Genomic DNA, 19,618 nt, shown 5'->3' with positions numbered 1-19,618 from the left:
GTCTCCTGCTCCTCCGCCGGCTGCTGACCCTCCGCCGGCTCCCCCGTCTCCTGCTCCTCCACCGGCTGTTGACCCTCCACCGGCTCCCCTGGCTCCTGCTCCTCTGCCGGCTCCCCCGTCGCCTGCTCCTCCGCCGGCTCCTGCTCCTCCGCCGGCTGCTGGCCCTCCGCCAGCTCCCCCGTTTCCTGCTCCTCCGCCAGCTCCTGCTCCTCCGCCGGCTGCTGACCCACCGCCGGCTCTCCCGCCTGCTCTCCCGCCGGCTCCTGTCCCTCCGCCGGCTTTCCCGTCTCCCAGCCCTCCGCCTCCCCGACCTGTCCATGCGGCTCCGCCTCCCCGGCCTGTACCGGCAGCTCCGGGTGCTGAGCCTCCGCCTGTCCGGGTGTTGTCGTCCCGGTCTTTGGGGGGGGGGGGGTACTGTCACGTCCTGGCATTGCCCCTAGCCATCTCTGCGCTGTGCTCGGGGCATAGCCAGGACAGGACAGGAGGTGGCGTCTAGCCACCTGTAATCCTTTTTGGTTTCCCCAATTGGAGGCAGGTGTTAGTCATTGCCTCCAATTGGGCACCCTATTTAAGTTCAGTGTGTTGGCCATGCTGGCGTGGTTCATTTTGGTTTCGTCCTGTTGAAGTTAACCCATGGCACTGGTTGCTGCCTTTTGTTTTCATTAAAAGATGGATTATCTCCATTACCTCTACTCTGCGCCTGTGTCCTTCTCCTCCCACGACCGTGACATTGGGTGAGTCTTTGGTGCTTGTGCTGGTCTTTTCTGCCTTATCTACTGAGCAATTCAAGTAGGGCTGTGTACCATCCGGTGTTGTTTAATTTGATGAAACCTTCTTTAACTAAAACATTTTGTTTGGGGAAGTGAATACACCCTTGTAAATATAATAAATGCCAGAAACCTGTAAATAAACATTTTGTGGCACAGAAAAATAAGAAAATAGATAGCATACATTTTAATGACTTAATTCCTTTTGACTACATGAATAGCATTTTGGGTTGTGGATCCAGTAACTTAGACTAGGACCCAGGCAACAGAACTCAGACTTCAGCCTTAGGGATCTGTGAAATCAGCTTTAGGATTGGTGGCCCGAACTTATGACTCGACTCAGACTTGAGCACAGGGACTTGGGACTTGACTACTTCTCCAATATACTGCATGGCGTAAATAGTGGTTGCATACAGACCGTTTTACATTCTATCATTGGGTAAAACAAATGCTAAATGACTTCCTGAAAAATATGTATTTTTTTATTTTACTTCATATTAAGTTGATATAGAAGCACATTTTATAACTGCCCCAACATTTAGGAAATAGCAATGCTTCTGTTTACTACAATTTGAATGTAATGAACACCGAGACCAGGGGGATGTGGTTCCAATTGCAGAAGCGCAACTGTTGATTTAAATCTGTACAGAGGAGTAGGCAGGAGCAAAAACCGTAGAGACGGGCCGGCAGGTTCAGTAACCAGGAGATCAATACACGAAGGCTAAGGCACAGGCAAGAATCGACGGAGAGGAGAAACCAGAGGCTGGCAGGCAGGTCAGGATACCGGGTGATCAGTCCATGAAGGTAACCGTACAGGCAGGGGTAAACGGTAGGAGAATCCAAGGAGCGGGCAGACTGGTCAGGATGCAGGTTTCTAAATAACACGAAAGGACAGGGACGGGAAGAGAGCGGGCTGGGAGTCAAACAGGCCAATGCGACGAGCGATAACGGCTTGGCAGGTCCACTATGAACAATACCTCACACTGGAGTGGAGGCAGAGTACCGGGTAAATAGGGAAGGAAACTGGACACAGGTGTTTAGTATTCTGGTGATTGTGATCTGGATTGCGGGATGTGTTCATATGTATCGGGGAGTGGGAGCGTAACAGTGGTAGGTGAGGAGAGTGGCGGGGAGGAGCTGGAATGGCGTGAGAACCTCACATTGAAAATAATTTGGAATTTCCTAACATCAAGAAAACTGCAGAGATGTTGCTGGAAGGAAATTGTAGTTATTTTTGTTAAACCAATGAAAACATTCTGATATACATTTTGTCAAATCAAATTTAATAACTGCTTAAATATTTTGACAACTGTCAAGATAGGTCTTAACCTCACTTTCATTGCAGAGACATTGTGGCTAGACCAATAAGAGTGACAGGTTATTATTAAAAAAAATAGCAGCACATCAAGTTTACAGAGACAATTTAGCCAAAGCTGCAATCAGGTCTATGGCAACTAATAATAGAAGTGACTGTCAGGGATTCGCATAGACGAGGAACAGGAGACACGGAGTTGTTGGTAAACGTTTGTATTCTTTGATTTAGGGAAGCACTAACATACGCTCATGAATGGCGAGACAATAACACACAAAGACAGGGGAAGCAGAGGGAACATATATACTGGGGGGAATGATGAGGATGAGGACCAGGTGTGCTAAACAAGACACAAGTGAGATGAATAGATGAGATGGGTGGTGGCCCACTCCCCTGGCCGGTCCTGGCAGTACGACCGAAGGAACCTGCCCACTTCCTGATTAACGCACTCCACCTGCCCGTTAGACTGGGGATGGTAGCCGGAGGTCAGGCTAACCGAGACCCCCAGGTGCTGCATGAACGCCTTCCAAACCCTGGACGTGAACTGGGGACGCATTAGACACAATGTCCTCGGGCACCCCATAGTGCCGGAACACGTGCGAAAACAGGGCCTCCACAGTCTGTAGGGCAGTGGGAAGACCAGGCAGAGGCAAGAGGCGGCAGGACTTCGAGAAACAGTCCACAACGACCAGGATGATGGTATGGCCCTGTGAAGGGGGGAGATCGGTAGTTGTGGAATGGGTATACTGGCCTCCAGAGGTGGGGGACTCCAGAGGTGGGGGACTCGAGTCACATGACTTGACTCGAGTCACAATTTTCAGGACTTGTGACTTGCTTGATTAAAGTATGAAAATGACTTGACTTGACTTTGACTTGAGAACAAGTTACTTGAGACTTGACTTGACTTGAAGTGGAAGACTCGACAATGACTTGAACTTATAATAAACAAACAGCAATACAATTATTTTATATGTTGTGACATCAGCACCACTAATCAGCGTATGTGCCTTTAACGCTGCACAATTCAAACCGCGCCAAACATGGCAGACTGTAACGTTAGTCGAGCTCCACAAATAGTATCGTTTGGATACAAGGACTTTGAACTGGACCATGTGAATAAAAAAATATTTGCCAGATGCAAAATATGCAACAACGTCAAATTTCATTTGTCATTTTAAGAACCACAAGGAAAGGTAAGAAAGTAATCTCTTTATATTCAGTTTCACTAAGATCTATAACGATTAAGTTACTAATGTAATGAATTAATCTTTTGTTTGTCATAATTTGGCCTTGGTTGCATATTATGTTTGTTTTTTTCTTGTTAGAAATGTGACCATTATCATTACTGAATACGTCTGGTAAATAGATGTAAGGGAATTTGACTATAACAATTTTAATGTTGATGGGCATCTTAAAATGAGCGGCCATGTATATTATTACACGTAGGCTATAATGTTTGTATTAAATGTGCGCATTTTCAAGTGTTTGTGGACTGCGTGTGGAAACTAAAAAGCATTGTGCTTACACCATAACAGTTAACTTTACTGCATGAAAGGCTAACATGGAGGCGCCGATGTGATTAGCACCTTAACATAAAGTTTTTTTTTTTACTCTTACAGACAAGAATAATTACATATTAGGCAGTTTTTCAGTCACAATAATTAGTTTATAAGGTTGTTATTATTAGCCCTTATTACATGGATTGGCTGAATTCCAGTGCAAAATGCGTGTTATTTCTTGATAACAGACCGTTGCCATGAAAAACAGCGCGTTGCTATGGACGCAGCAGGATTCTAACCAGAGACGGAACGGACTATTTTCTTTAGAGGAAGCAATTCAATCGTTTTTAAATCAAATTCCTTTTGAAATCAATATTTTGTGTCAAATTATTGATTTATTTGATAGGTAGCCATGTAATAAGCAGGATAAGATATAGCGAAGCGGTTGTTATAGCGAATACAACCCCTTCAGGCTGGTTCAAGATCCCTCCGCTTCGTCCCCCCAAAAAATTGTACCGCGTAGGAGTAAAATATTTGATTTTGAAATCGAGCTTCGAACCGAGCGCACGTCAGAAACCGAGGACAGTGGCCCTCATTTATCAAAAGTGCGTACACCAAATTTCCACCTGGCGTACACCCAAAACCACGGTGACTTTGAGATTTATCAATATGGAAGTTGGCGTACGGCACTCTCAATCCTACGCCAGCTCAGGAGGTGGTGTACGCACGTTTAGAGTTAGTGCGGAAATGCGCAGAAAAAAAAATCCTAACGCACTGACAAACTAAAAGATATGATATATTATGACCCACTGTAAAAAAAAAAAATGTTTTACATAATTACAAACTTCAGTGTTTATTTTTGTGCAAAATGGACTTCAAGGTTTAATTTGTGTGACTTTACCAAAGCATTTGATTTATACATGACGCTTTACATGACGTTTCAGGGTTAGGCCCGGCAGTTGCGCACGGACTGGGTTCAGTAATAAAAGGCTTTTAATGACCAAAATATAATTCAGACTGACAAAATAATAAAAATGACCTTCTTCTTTTAAATAATAATATAAATAATAATAATAACGACATTCTTCTTCTAAATAACAATAAACGTCATTAATAATAAATATCATGAAATAATAAGACGAATATTACAAATTGTCATGCAATTATTAATGTGAATGAATGGTACTCACATCACATCATCTTTTATTCCGCTTTTTAAACTGCCAAATGAAACAATTGTATTTCTTTCTACCTCCCTGATGATCGTCTCAATCTCCATGTCAGAGAAGTTTCTCTTTTTTGCCTTCTTTCCGTGTGTCCATGGCGTAAAATGAGGGCGTGGGGGAAGCGGGGACTTGAATATATAGGGACATGTTATTCTAATGACGATCGTTTTCAGCCGCGGCATTTATCAAGGGCAGGTATTGCGTACACCTGGATTTTAAAGGTACGCACAGCTTCATAAATCAGGCGGTGAGAGGAGTGTAAGCAAAATCTTACGCCAACATATACGCCCGTTTCTACGCAAGAATGATAAATGAGGGCCAGTGTGTGTGTGTGTGTTCATCTCTTTAGGACTGTGACTTGACTTGACTTGAAACTTATAAGGACTCGACTTGACTTGCTTAGGGTGAACCCTTGACTTGACTTGCTTGATTTATTTGAACTGTGACTTGAGACTTGACTCGAGACTTGATGGTTTAGACTTGAGACTTGCTTGGACTTGACCATGTGTGCCTTGTCCCCATCTCTGCTAGCCTCTCCTCCGTGTCATGCTGACGGGACAGCGCGTTGGCCCTGACGTTCTTACTCCCCGGCCTGTATGCTTGTCATGCCCCAGTCTAACAAGCTCCCTGCGCACCAACGAGACATGCTCAGCGTGGGGAGATGTGTATATCAAGATATCATCGATATACACCACCAAACCATCGCATAACATGTCCCTGAACAAATTGTTGATGAAGGATTGAAAGACTGATGGGGCATTCATCAAACCGTACGGCATTTCTAAATACTCACAGTGGCCGATGCACAGGCGCAAACCACAGTCCTTCTTTTTCACAAAAAAAGAAACTTGAGGAGACCTGTGACTTGGAGGGCCTAATTTACCCCTGACCCAGAGCCTCCTCAACATACGCGGTGTATGTTGAGGAGGCTCTGGGTCAGGGGTAAATTAGGCCCTCCAAGTCACAGGTCTCCTCAAGTTTCTCGGTGCGGGACAGAGGATACGTCAACGAGGTTTATCGCGCAATCCCCCGGTCTGTGTGGTGGCAATACAGTGGCCTTAGCCTTGGAAAAAACGCAGCCAAGTCCCTGTATTCGGGGGGAATTGGCACGGCGGGAGCACTGTCTGGACTCTCCACCGAGGTTGAGCCAACGGAAATACCCAAACACCTACCTTGACACTTCCGCGACCACCCCGAAAGACCCTGACTAGACCAAGAAATGACGGGGTCATGGAGAGACAACCAGGGGAAACCCAACACCACAGGGAACATGGGAGAGTCGATGACGTGGAAGGAGAGGGTTTCACTGTGCCGACCGCTGGTGACCACGAGGAGAGGGATAGTACACTCGGCGACCAACCCCGACCCTAGTGGCCAGTTGTCCAGTCCTCTCACAGGTAGGGGGGTGGCAAGGACCTGAAGAGGAATGTGTGCGCGCAAAGGGAAGGACTTATCAAATTCCCAGCAGCGCCCGAGTCTATCAGTGCCTTACACTGGGAAAGCAACGGAAAACCGGGGAACTCAACAGGAATGGTGCATAGGGACAGAGGAGAGGCGAGGGGTGAATGGGCATGAGCTACCTGGGATGACGCGGAAGTGCCTGTCGCCTCTCGACTCGGGGAAGGATGGGTAGTGTGGTGCAGTGGAACTGCCCTGTTTCTTTCTAGAGGCAGCCCAAACCTGTCCTCCCCGACCTCTGCCCGGGAGTGCAGCCGCCCCCAGTTGTTAGGGTGGAACGGGTGGGCCTCTTCCGGGATGTCCTTGAGCAGCCAGCAGATTGTCGAGACGGATAGACCGGTCCATCAGCTGGTTGAGGGAGAGGGTCGCATCCCGACATGCCAACTCCCTCCGGACATCCTCGCGAAGGTTGTAGTTGATGAGAGCCCGCTCCTTCCACCCAGACCCTGCTGCCAGGGACCTGAACTCCAGTGCGTATTCCTGTGCGGATCTCGTCCCCTGGCACAGATGAAAGAGCCGTTCACCCGCCTCTCTTCCCTCATGTGGATGGTCAAACTGGGCGCACTCCAGGGCTTTCCCGGACAGGCAGAAGACGAGTGAGGAGATCTTCTGGGCGTCGGTCGGCGCATGTTGGATCGCCTGGAGTGTGATGTCGACTTGTAACAGAAAACCCTGGCAGCGGTCCGCCGTCCCGTCATAATCCCGGGGGAGCGGGATGTGCATCGCCCCCACCCTGCGTGGCGCAGCCAGGGGTGGCGGCGGCACGGCCGGTGTTGTGGGGATCTGCAGTAGAGAGTTCACAACATCAGGTTAATCGGGGTCAACATCAGTGATGACTGTTTACCAAGCTGCCGTCAGGCATAAGGTACAGGAGTATTCAGTCCAAAACAAACAGGCTATGGGACAGCTTCTTTCCACAGGCTGTAAGGCCGCTCAACTCGGGAACCCCTCTTCCCTTCCATCCATAGGACATGCAAACCTGTCACTTTATATCATGCACATCTGCCACTTATATCATGCACATCTGCCACTTATATCATGCACCCCTGTCACTTTGACATTTCTCTACGGTTGTACAGTTGTATAGTTATTAGTATTGATGTGTGTTTTTGTATAGTGTTATTACTGATTGATTGTGTATCTTATTTTTTTTTATTATAATTACTGTTACTTTTTAACTTTTAACTGCACTGTCGAGAGTAGTGCAGTTAAAAGTTAAAGCATTTCATTGCCGTAACCTGTTATTGCAAATTAAAAATAAAATGTTTGAACTTTGAACACAAAAATGAAGTGTTTCATTCAGGGTTTGCAAGTTGCCAGACTTAAGATAATTAGTTTTACAGAGGTATGGATCCAACTCAGTCATTATTAGGCTGAAAACTCTGCTGTATCTTGGGAATCCACTGGAGCAGACCTGGGCAAGATAAGGTCCCTGGCCCGGATCTGGCCCGTCAAGTTATTCTGTCTGGCCCATGATACATCCAAAACTTAAACATAATAATACCTGATGAGCTTTGCAGATTACCTTACTTTATTTACTGCTGCATATTTATTGCATTTCAAATAAAAGTCTTGTGGCACTCCCAGTAATAAGTACAGTAGTATCATAATGTCTGTTTAAAATACTTTTAAGTTTAAACAAGCTATATGCGTTGCTATGAAACGTAGCTACAGTATGGACCAACACCACAATCCACCCACATAAGTTATCATGTTTATACTATAGGCCAGAGGTGTCAAACTGGTTCCACGGAGGGCCGATTGTCTGCAGGTTTTCACATTCACCTTGTACTTGATTTATTAATTAGGTCAGTAATTGGTTAGTTTCTACCCTCACCTGGTTGTTTAGGTCTGAATTGGGAACCAATTTAAAGGAAAAACCAAAAACCTGCAGACCCTCCATGGAACTGGTTTGACAACCCTACTATACGCAGTTGATGGCTAGCAATATCTGAAAATGTCTAAGAAAAGTTGGCAACGAAAGCAGGGTATTTAAATAAGTTTAGACAGAAAAAAAAAATATTTGCAGATGTCGCAGGTAAAGCACACTTGCTTAATATGTAGTGCTAACATTGCAGCTTTTAAAGCTATTTGTAATTTCTTTACAAATTGCAGAGGCACTTCCAGAGCAAGCATTGCGGCCAAATACAAAAAACTATCACCTGATACTAAAATTCAGCAAGTCCAAGCATAGATTCAGCCTCACTGACAAACATCTTGCAGTAGAGCCGCACACTGCTTGAACAAAAATTGTCAATGCCCATACGAGGCTCTCCTGTTCATATTGAGTGGATTTCATGGGGTCATGGCTGCCGGAATAGCTGTCGTTAAAAACATGTAGTACAAAAATATACTGTATGAAGTTAGATAACGGCAACTATAACAACATTTGTCACGGCTTCGAGTGAATGAGGAGCAGGAGAACGAAGCGGTACATCTTTGTGTTTTTTAATAATTGTGATATGGCGAAGCAATGCAATGCTCTTCATAAAGAGAGAGACAATAACACACAAAGACAGGGGAAGCAGAGGGAACATATATACTGGGGGGAATGATGAGGATGATGATGAGAACCAGGTGCGCTAAACAAGACACAGATGAAATGCATAATGAGATGGGCGGTGGTGTCAGAAGGCCGGTGACGTCGAACGCCTGGAGCCTGTCTGCTGCAGGGGGAGGTGAAGCAGCAGAGGGCGCAGTTGTCACAATTTGCATTGAGTGAAAATCTTAGTTATTTCATAGACTTATGGCTGCCCTATAACTGTTGTTAACAATATACCTTATGTAATATAGCCTAATCTGTTAAGTTGAAAGTTAAATTGGAAGGCAAATGTGTTGCAACATTTCCGTTGAGTAATAACCTTGAAAAGGGAATTCTTAGGCCTTTGCCTGCCATAATAACAGTTGTTAACATAGTATAATACAAAACATTGTTAAAGTAAATTAGTTAGATTATGAAAATGCTGTGGCATGGAATAGAAATATGCATAAATACAATATGCAAGTAAACAGACTTAGCTATGCTGTCTTTTAAGTGATTTTTTAAAATCTGGCCCACAATTCTCTCTGGCATTTTCAATGTAGCCCCCCCAATGAAAGATATTGCCCACCCCTGCACTAGAGGCACGATCAAGTGTAAAATCAATAAGAAAGGGGTTTTATACTATGAGACTGTAGTAAATTCACCAAATGGTTCACCTCCCATAACATTTATGATTAGTGAAGAGCACATCAACAAAGTAATAAAGCAGTTACTACAGACCTGTAGTAACTGCTTTATTACTTAAAGTTGTTACAGGTCTGTGATAGCCAGAAATCTTGCTTGTTTGTAGGTGACCAAATACTTATTTTACAGAGGAATTTACCATTGAATTCATTAAAAATCCTACAATGTGATTTTCTGGAATTGTTTTCTCATTTTGTCTCTCATAGTTGAAGTGTACCTATGATGAAAATTACTCTCATCTTTTTAAGTGGGAGAACTTGCACAATTGGTGGCTGACTAAATACTTTTTTGCCCCACTGTGCCATCCAGACAACATCTTTTTCAGGGAAGGCCTTGCATATTTCAGCAAGACAACTCCAAACCACTTTTTGCACTTATTACAACAGCATGGCTCCATAGTAAAATATTTTGGGTGCTAAACTGGCCTGCCTGCAGTCTAGACCTGTCACCCATTGAAAACATTTGAAAGAAGAGGAGATGCTACACAGTAGTAAACATGCCCCTGTCCCAACTTTTTTGAAATGTGTTAAAGGCATTATATTGAATATGGGCATATCTTTTTTTGAAAAACAATAACATTTCTCTGGTTCAACATTTGATATGTTGTCTTTGTACTATTTTCAATTAAATATAGGGGTTAAATGATTTGTACATCATTACATTGCTGTTTTTATTTGCACTTAATTCAGAGTCTCAAAATTTTTGGAAATGGGGTTTCATGACACAGATGTAGCTGTTTTTTTATCAGAGAAATACATTTATAATACAAAATGTTTTTTTGCCAGTTATATCTATATCCCAAGCGCACACATTCAAACACACACAAAAAGGATCCAGCTTCTTGAATTAACTCAGAGTTGACTGAACTAATTCTTACCACTTGTTCTGAAAGCTCAGAGTTAGTTAACACAGAGTTGTTGTTTCAACTCAATGTATGTTTACCCTGATTTCTGAAATACCCCTTTTGTATTAGTGGTTCATGGGGCTTGTCTTGAACTTTAGTTCTTTATTAATGTATTTCAGTAAAATTTTAGTTGAAAAGGAATTGCTGCTAAACAGTTAGCTTCATTGCTACGCAGTCAGTCATTCCACCCAAGATCTGACTTACTAATAACAAATATTAGATTGCCAAGATGTATTGCACATTACTACACCTAAGATAAATAAACCAGTCAAGCCTTGTTCAGTTGGCCCACAGTTAAAAATGATGAATGTTGCCCTCCCAGGATTCAAACCCAGGTCTCCTACATGAGAAGCTGTGTGGTACTTTTACCTGAGTACACTTTGAGATGAGTAGCAGTACTTTTACTTGAGTACATTTTGAGACGAGTAACAGTACTTTTACTACCCACCACTATTTTTCATACAGTAATTGAATGAGACAATGCAGAAGTTTGGGCACTCTTATAAACGTCTTGTACTGACAAAGTTTGATGGAAATTCACATTATTAAAAATCGCAGAGTGAAGTATCTTGTTACTATGGAGCATCTTATTACTACAGAAGTTATTTGATTGTAGTTTTCTAGAGGTTAACTCCTGCTACTGTTTTCAGTCAGTCACGTCTGGAGGATGGATCAAAAAATACAAGCGGCTTGAAGGCATTTTAGAAAATAATTAACATTTCCAGGGGGCTGAGATGAAAGACATGGGGTCTAAAATTGCCAATGCCAGACGTGATGATGACACTCAGTTAAAAATGCAAAATCAAATATGAATCCAGTATATTAATTTCAAATAAAGTCAAAACATACATGAAACAGTAATGTATGCTGGACGCACTTGCTCGCACATTTGACTGTATACTGTAAAAAAAAAAATATCCTGTAGAAATACGGTAAGAGGTCTGGCAGCAGACTTGACATTTTAAAGCTGTCAAAATACAGGAAAATCTTGTAACAAAAACTATAGAGATAAAATGTAAAAATATGGTAATTTATGACTGTATTTTTACAGAAGTTAATTGTTATTCTTTGCAGAAATTGACTGGTATTGACCATCAAAATAATGACTAGCCCTGTTAAAACATGGATGAAACTCATTAATAGATAAGAAATCATAGCTAAAACAAAGGTATTTGCCATGAATTTGGAAAGGAAAATGCTTAATTCATGTGTTCTTATTTTAACATGATGTACTTAAAGCTGTCAAATAAGAGGAAAATGTTTTAAGACATAAACCAAGAAACTATTTTTATTTTATTTAAGACTGTACTTTTACCGACATAGTTTTTCTACCCAATTCTCCAATCTATTTAGCTGGTATTGACCGTCAAATTAAAGAATTGTCCTGTAAAATAATTTTATCATGTTTTAAAAGATATCTAATCACTGCTAAAATAAATATGTTAGCCATTGATTTACAAAATAAAATGCTTAATTCATGTTTATTTACTGTACAATTATGTAAAGTCTTGTAAGGATCTGGTCAAATATCCAGATTAAGGCTGTCAAATAACATACTATTGCACTTCACGTGCATCCACTCAAACCAAGTTCCTTACGCAATAACCTGTCTACCTATTAATGTAGCAAGCTTACAATAAACGAACTGGAACTGTTGATGTCGCCCTGCCTGGTTGACCAATCGAGATGCATTTCCTCTCCTAAACCCGCCAGCTGTGAAATTTGTGTCAAAAACTCGCAACCGCAAAAAAATAAATCGGGACAAAACCCAGGGTAACGTAACCAAAGACATAAAAACTTCAGCCAAAGACCTAATCGTTTTAACGTAATCGCGTTATCAAGAAAAAATATTCCATGCTTCACTTTGTATTTCTTACAAGCATAAAAGCTTCACAGACTGAGAAAGTCAGGTTGGAGTCTCGTTATTCACAATCGTTGCCATATGGGATTAAATTCTGATCTAAAAAGGCATTCAGTTAAATGCTCCCTTACAGTGAAAGGAAGTTATGGAACATTTTCCAAATTATTAAACAATCATGTATTCACATCCCATGTTAATACTTATTGGAGGCACCTTCTAGGGCAAAATCAATCAATGGTTTTTGTAAACAGTTCTCAAGCTCAGTAAATTTGGTTGGGAATCATTGTTGGACAGCAATATTTCAAATGTCTTATATTATTTGAGCCTAAGACAGGACCATTCAGGAATAATTAACCCTGCATGGAAAGCCATTCTATTGAATCTTATAATGTGTAATTGTCCAATAGAAATATAAAAGCCATCTTTGGGCTAGAGTTTCAGTACCCTTTGGTTTTTAGCTGGGCTTTGCCCATTTCATAATTATTTTGATCCGAACATGCACCCCATCCCTTGTGAAAGATAATTGCAACAGAGTAATATATCATGTTTTTTCATGCTTTTTACAGTTAAACACTATATTTTAATATAATCGTATCTAAAGTTTATATGAACTAATTTACCACATAATGACACTTAGTTTACTGACATGTTAAAACTGGACTATGTATGTTAACTATAGTTAGCAATCAATTCCCTTGTTGAATGCACTGGGTATTTTAGCAGAGCTACACTGGTCTCCAAAGATTAGTTTTTTGACCATTTCTCCTTTTTTCTGGGACAAATTGCATATGTAAAAAAAGAATAGATATACTTTTGTTCTATATAGTAACATGACAAAGCAGAAGAGTTGGGTATTATGGTTCTGATGCTCAGACGTGGTACAGCTTCCTATTGCCCTGTCTGTCTGTCTATCCTCAATCCAAACTGCTTCAATCAACCTCTTCATTCACCACACTAGATTTTCCTCTAATTTATATTTGTCTTTACTCTGATGAGCCAAAACATTCTGACCACTCACATATGAAGCAAATAACGTTGATCATCTCCTAACAAGGGCACATGTCAAGGTCTGGGCAGATTGGATGGTGAGCAAACAATCAGTTCTTGGAGTCAACGTGTTGGATGCAGGTGAAATGGACAGTAAAGACCTGAGCGACATTCACAAGGGACAAATTGTTATGGCCAAACGATGGGGTCACAGCATCCCCTAAACGGCAAGACTTGTGGGGTGATCCTGGCCAGAATTGTTGAGTACCTACTGACAGTGGTCCGAGGAGGGACAAACTACAAACCGGCAAAAGGGTGTTGGGCACCCAAGTCTGATAATTGCGCAAGGGTAAAGAAGGATATCCCATCAGAAAGTCTACTGCGGCACAGAAAATGTTAATGATGGTAACGGGAGGAATGTGTCGCAACACAGTGCATCACACCCTGCTGCGTATGGGGCCGCGTAGCCACAGACCGGTCAGATTGCCCATGATGACCCCTGTCCCTATCGAAAGAGTCTACAGTGGGCATGTGAGCGTCAGAACTGGACTTTGGAGCATTGGAAGAAGGTGGTCTGGTCGGATGAGTCCCGTTTTCTTTTATATCATATGGACGGCTGTGTACTTGTGCGTCGTTTACCTGGGGTAGTGATGCACTGTGGGAAGATGACAAGCCGGTGGAGGGGTTGTGATGCTCTGGGCAATGTTCTGCTGGGAAATTCAGAACAATGCATATTTTTTGGTTATTTTGACCAGTTGTTATTTTCTACATTCCCAGTCAAGTGTTAAAAGTGTTAAAGCCGATAGGTATGTAAAGATGGTGTGTGTGTGATGTCCGGGTATTGAAGCATGTTGTGAAATCAGATTTTTGTATTTCCCATGCCTGTGGCTTTTTAAATTGCAATTAGTGTCTGTGTACAAATAGTCAATGAGTTTGTTAGCTCTCACTTGGATGCACTGAGCAGGCTAGATTTTAAGCCATAGGGAGCAGAAAATATCTGTGTAACAAGGTAATGGAACTTTATAAAGATGGAAAAGGATATAAAAAGAAACTCCAAAGCCTTGCAAATGCAAGTCAGTACTGTTCAGTAATGTATAAAGATGTGGAAAATTCAGGGATCTCAAGATTTCAAGCAAAACAGCTATAAGAATTATTCGAGTTACAGAGGAAAAACCCAGAGGTAACCTCAAGACATATACAGTGTGGTTGTTTCAAGGAGCACAATACGACGATACTATAACAAAAATGAGTTGCATGGTCGAGTTGCCAGAAATAAGCCTTTAATGCACCAATGCCAAAACAAAGTCTGGTTATAATATACCCAACAACACCTTGACATGCCTCACGGCCTCTGGCACACTGTGATTTGGAATGATAAGAACAAAATAGAGTTTTTGGTCACAATCCCATAAGAAATAAAAGATGTGTTTTGCCTGCTCACTCATGTTTTCTCTACAAATGGTAAATATATTAAAACATTTCCAAGGATATGCAAAATTTTGCTAAACAGTAGGCTACTTGGAGATAGTGCTCTCTTGCAGATTTGACTTACTCTAGATAAACAATTTGGCTGCCAGATTCCCTTGAAATGCTGTAATGACCTGAAGCCTTAAGCAGAACATGTGTATTTATAATTTATATAATGACAAACAACTGCTATTCAGCACAACGCATCGCATTTAGAGCAGTAAAAAGTGATGTGATGTGGCGCTTAATCCATGGCTATTAGCCAATCAGCATCAAACCACACCGTTTATAGGCAAAGTAAGCAATAATACTCATTCCCCTTATTCCAGCAAACGTTTTACTCTACCATATGACCGCATAGGGCCTCTGCATTTGAGCAACAATGCATGAATACAAAAGGCATTCACTTTATAACACAAATACAAAACAAATACATTGGCCTAAGTGTTTTCACATTGCACTATATTAATATTATATTAATATTATTCTCCTATACTTGGGTGAATAGGGGATACATAGGCAAGTCAAATGAACAGATCATGACATTTTGGTCATTAAATGAACAAAATTAATATAAACAAAACTCACACATACACTCACCTAAAGGATTATTAGGAACACCTGTTCAATTTCTCATTAATGCAATTAACTAATCAACCAATCACATGGCAGTTGCTTCAATGCATTTAGGGGTGTGGTCCTGGTCAAGACAATCTTCTGAACTCCAAACTGAATGTCATTTAAGCAATTTTGGTGATTTAAGCAATTTTGAGCGTGGCATGGTTGTTGGTGCCAGACGGGCCGGTCTGAGTATTATACAATATGCTCAGTTACTGGGATTTTCACGCACAACCATTTCTAGGGTTTACAAAGAATGGTGTAAAAAGGGAAAAACATCCAGTATGCGGCAGTCCTGTGGGCGAAAATGCCTTGTTGATGCTAGAGGTCAGAGGAGAATGGCCCAACTGATTCAAGCTGATAGAAGAGCAACTTTGACTGAAATAACCACTCGTTACAACCGAGGTAAAGAGGAAAAAGAGGCTACAATTTGCACGAGCTCACCAAAATTGGACAGTTGAAGACTGGAAGAATGTTGCCTGGTCTGATGAGTCTCGATTTCTGTTGAGACATTCAGATGGTAGAGTCAGAATTTGGCGTAAACAGAATGAGAACATGGATCCATCATGCCTTGTTACCACTGTGCAGGCTGGTGGTGGTGGTGTAATGGTGTGGGGGATGTTTTCTTGGCACACTTTAGGCCCCTTAGTGTCAATTGGGCATTGTTTAAATGCCACGGCCTACCTGAGCATTGTTTCTGACCGTGTCCATCCCTTTATGACCACCATGTACCCATTCTCTGATGGCTACTTCCAGCAGGATAATGCACCATGTCACAAAGCTCGAATCATTTCAAATTGGTTTCTTGAACATGACAATGAGTTCACTGTACTGAAATGGCCCCCACAGTCACCAGATCTCAACCCAATAGAGCATCTTTGGGATGTGGTGGAACGGGAGCTTCGTGCCCTGGATGTGCATCCCACAAATCTCCATCAACTGCAAGATGCTATCCTATCAATATGGGCCAACATTTCTAAAGAATGCTTTCAGCACCTTGTTGAATCAATGCCACATAGAATTAAGGCAGTTCTGAAGGCGAAAGGGGGTCAAACACAGTATTAGTATGGTGTTCCTAATAATCCTTTAGGTAAGTGTACGTAAGGAATAAGGCACAAGCGGGTTTGGTATATGCTCATTGTACCACAGCTAAGAATGTAAGCGTGATGCATTGTGCAGTGCCTTGACACAAGACTTCGGTGTGGATATAAGCAATTCTAAAAACCCCAGAGATTCCTTTTCACTCTTATAAATCAGTCATTAATCTAGTTAGACCTGGATGGCTTTGTGCATGTCTGGCTGATTTTGGCAGTATATGTTTGTAGAACTGGTCAGCTTAATAAACCTCTGCATCATAACTGCTCCAGATTTGGCTGATATTGCTACAGTTGTTCTGGCCCTTGGGAGTTGATTTAGTGTTTTTTACCATTTTGCATGTTTTTAAATTAGCTGTTTTGTATATGTATTTCTGTGTTTTTCAATGTAATTTCTCATTTGAAAATTGGATTGGAGTGCAATGATTCCTTGAATGTATTATAATTTACAAACTAATTTGAGTGCAATGTTCAGAACGCATTTTGTTAATATTTAAGCAATGGTGCATTTTGGAATGCCGTATTGAAAATGTACAAGGATTCATTGAATCTCCTAAACAGATTTTCGAGTTGAGCACAATCTTATAGACTACAAAAGATATCTGTGGTGGATGACAGAATAATAATTGCTTATGATTCAAAGCATACCACTTCTGTGAAGCATGGTGGAGGAAGTGTTATGGCACCTCTTACAGACTCTACTTCATTTTGTATTTTTATACTCTGTGTACTCTGTGTAACTGTATGTTGTCCTGCACGTTTGCACTTTGTCTTGGCCAGGTCGCCATTGCAAATGAGGAACTGTCTCAATTGGCCTACCTGGTTAAATAAAGGTTACATAAAAAATACAAATATACTATTCTGTGAAGCATGGTGGAGGAAGTGTTGTGGCACCTGTTCTGTGAAGTGTGGTGGAGGAAGTGTTGTGGCATGTGCATGTATGGCTGCCAATGATGTGACTGTAGAAAAAAGCACCTGTCAATCATCTGACCTGCATGGATGTTTTTGCTGGAGACAAACCTGAGGGCAAAAGGCATCAAGAACAAGCAGGAACTGTAGAGGTTGTTTCCACATATGGGGAGGGGGGATTATCCAGTGATATACTTTCAAACATGGCTCGACTGATGACCCCAGGCCTTCATGGCCATGCAAACTCTCCCCTTACTGACTATGAAAAGTGTCTTGGCTCCAAGAGATATGTGGGACAGAAAGTGTTATCTCAGGAACACAACTGGTAGTTATTCTAGTAGAATGGTGATAGGAATATTTTTTATTAGATGCACCTGTATACAATGCATAAAAAGGACATGTAAATTACACCTGCACAATAATGGCTGTTCATGGTCCACAGGGATGTCTGGGCTGTGGTAGATGTTGTGGTGGAGTTTCAATACCTGGATTTACTGTCTTGATATTCTTCCAATATATATTGAACGTTCAAAAGTTCAAATTTACAGTGCTCAATATAGGACCTATAGAAAGGGGTATGTTATTCTTAGAGGAATTGCAGAATTTGAATGTTGATGTAGCCCAACCTTCAAATTGTAAATAACAAGTGCAGTATGCAATGAACAACCAAAAGTAATCTACTAAAGCCAAAGAGATTCACTCACGGCGACGTTTAATGGGAGCAAGTTGACAGTAGGTCGCTTATCTAGATCTCTATGGCAGAATCCACCCCCCATACACACACCTGAGGTTGATTAAATGCACGAATCACCCCTCATAAAAAACCTCTCATACCTCATACGTAACGTCAGTATACGCGTTCAGACGAATGGACGAATGTGTATAATGTATGTATTTATTCACTTATCCGGTAGAGGGTGCTGGTCTTTCATTGATTTTTATTCTAAAGAAGGCAGAACAATAGACCGGAAGGTGCTTTTTGCAAATTGAATGCATTTTTATACAGTATTTTATTCAGTGTAGCCTACAGTTAAGGAAAATCTGTGTTTTGAATAATTGAATTCAAATCAGTTTTTGGGCTTTGTCTGTTTTAATGTAGTTCAAGGGAACAACCCTGTGTTGACTAGGGCAGAGAATTATATAGTGGGGAGATCAAGTTTTTGAAACATTGACGATTTAGCAGGTTTTCCTACTTACAAAGCATGTAGAAGTCTGTAATTTTTATCATATGTACACTTCAACTGTGAGAGATGGAATCTAAAATCAAAAATCCAGAAAATCACATTGTATGATTTTTTTATAATTAATTTGCATTTTATTGCATGACATAAGTATTTGATCACCTACCAACCAGTAAGAATTCTGGCTCTCACAGACCTATTAGTTTTTCTTTAAGAAGCCCTCCTGTTCTCCACTCATTAACTGTTTTAACTGCACCTGTTTGAACTCGTTACCTGTATAAAAAGACATCTGTCCACACACTCAATGAAACAGACTCCAAACTCTCCACAATGGCCAAGACCAGAGAGCTGTGTAAAGACATCAGGGATATAATTGTAGACCTGCACAAGGCTGGGATGGGCTACAGGACAATAGGCAAGCAGCTTGGTGAGAAGGCAACAACTGTTGGCGCAATTATTATTAAAGGGTAGAAGTTCAAGATGACGGTCAATCTCCCTCGGTTTGGGGCTCCATGCAAGATCTCACCTCGTGGGGCATCAATGATGTCACGGTCATGGGATGAGAAGGACACAGGCATAGAGTAGAGGTGTTGAAGATAATCTATGTTTAATGAGATAAAAAAGGACTCCAACAAAACAAAAGGCAGCAACCAGTGACGTGGGTTTAACTGAACACATGCAAACCAAAATGAACCACACCTCTGGGCCTACAAACTGAACTTAAATAGGGTCCCCAATTGGAGGCAATAACTATCACCTGCCTCCAATTGCGGAAACCAAAAAAAAAGATTAGAGGTGGCTAAAGGCCACCTCCTGTCCTGTCCTGGCTATGCCCCGAGCCCAGCGCAGAGATGGCTAGGGGCACAGCCAGGACGTGACAAATGATCATGAGGAAGGTGAGGGATTAGCCCAGAACTATAAGGCAGGACCTGGTCAATGACCTGAAGAGAGCTTGGACCACAGTCTCAAAGAAAACCATTAGTAACACACTACGCCGTCATGGATTAAAATCCTGCAGCGGACGCAAGGTCCCCCTGCTCAAGCCAGCGCATGTCCAGGCCCGTCTGAAGTTTGTCAAAGACCATCTGGATGATCCAGAGGAGGAATAG

This window comes from Esox lucius, chromosome 7 (genome assembly GCF_011004845.1).
Source record: "Esox lucius isolate fEsoLuc1 chromosome 7, fEsoLuc1.pri, whole genome shotgun sequence".
Classification (NCBI taxonomy): domain Eukaryota; kingdom Metazoa; phylum Chordata; class Actinopteri; order Esociformes; family Esocidae; genus Esox; species Esox lucius.
The sequence above is the reverse complement of the archived record's forward strand: the minus strand, read 5'-3'. Positions refer to the sequence as shown.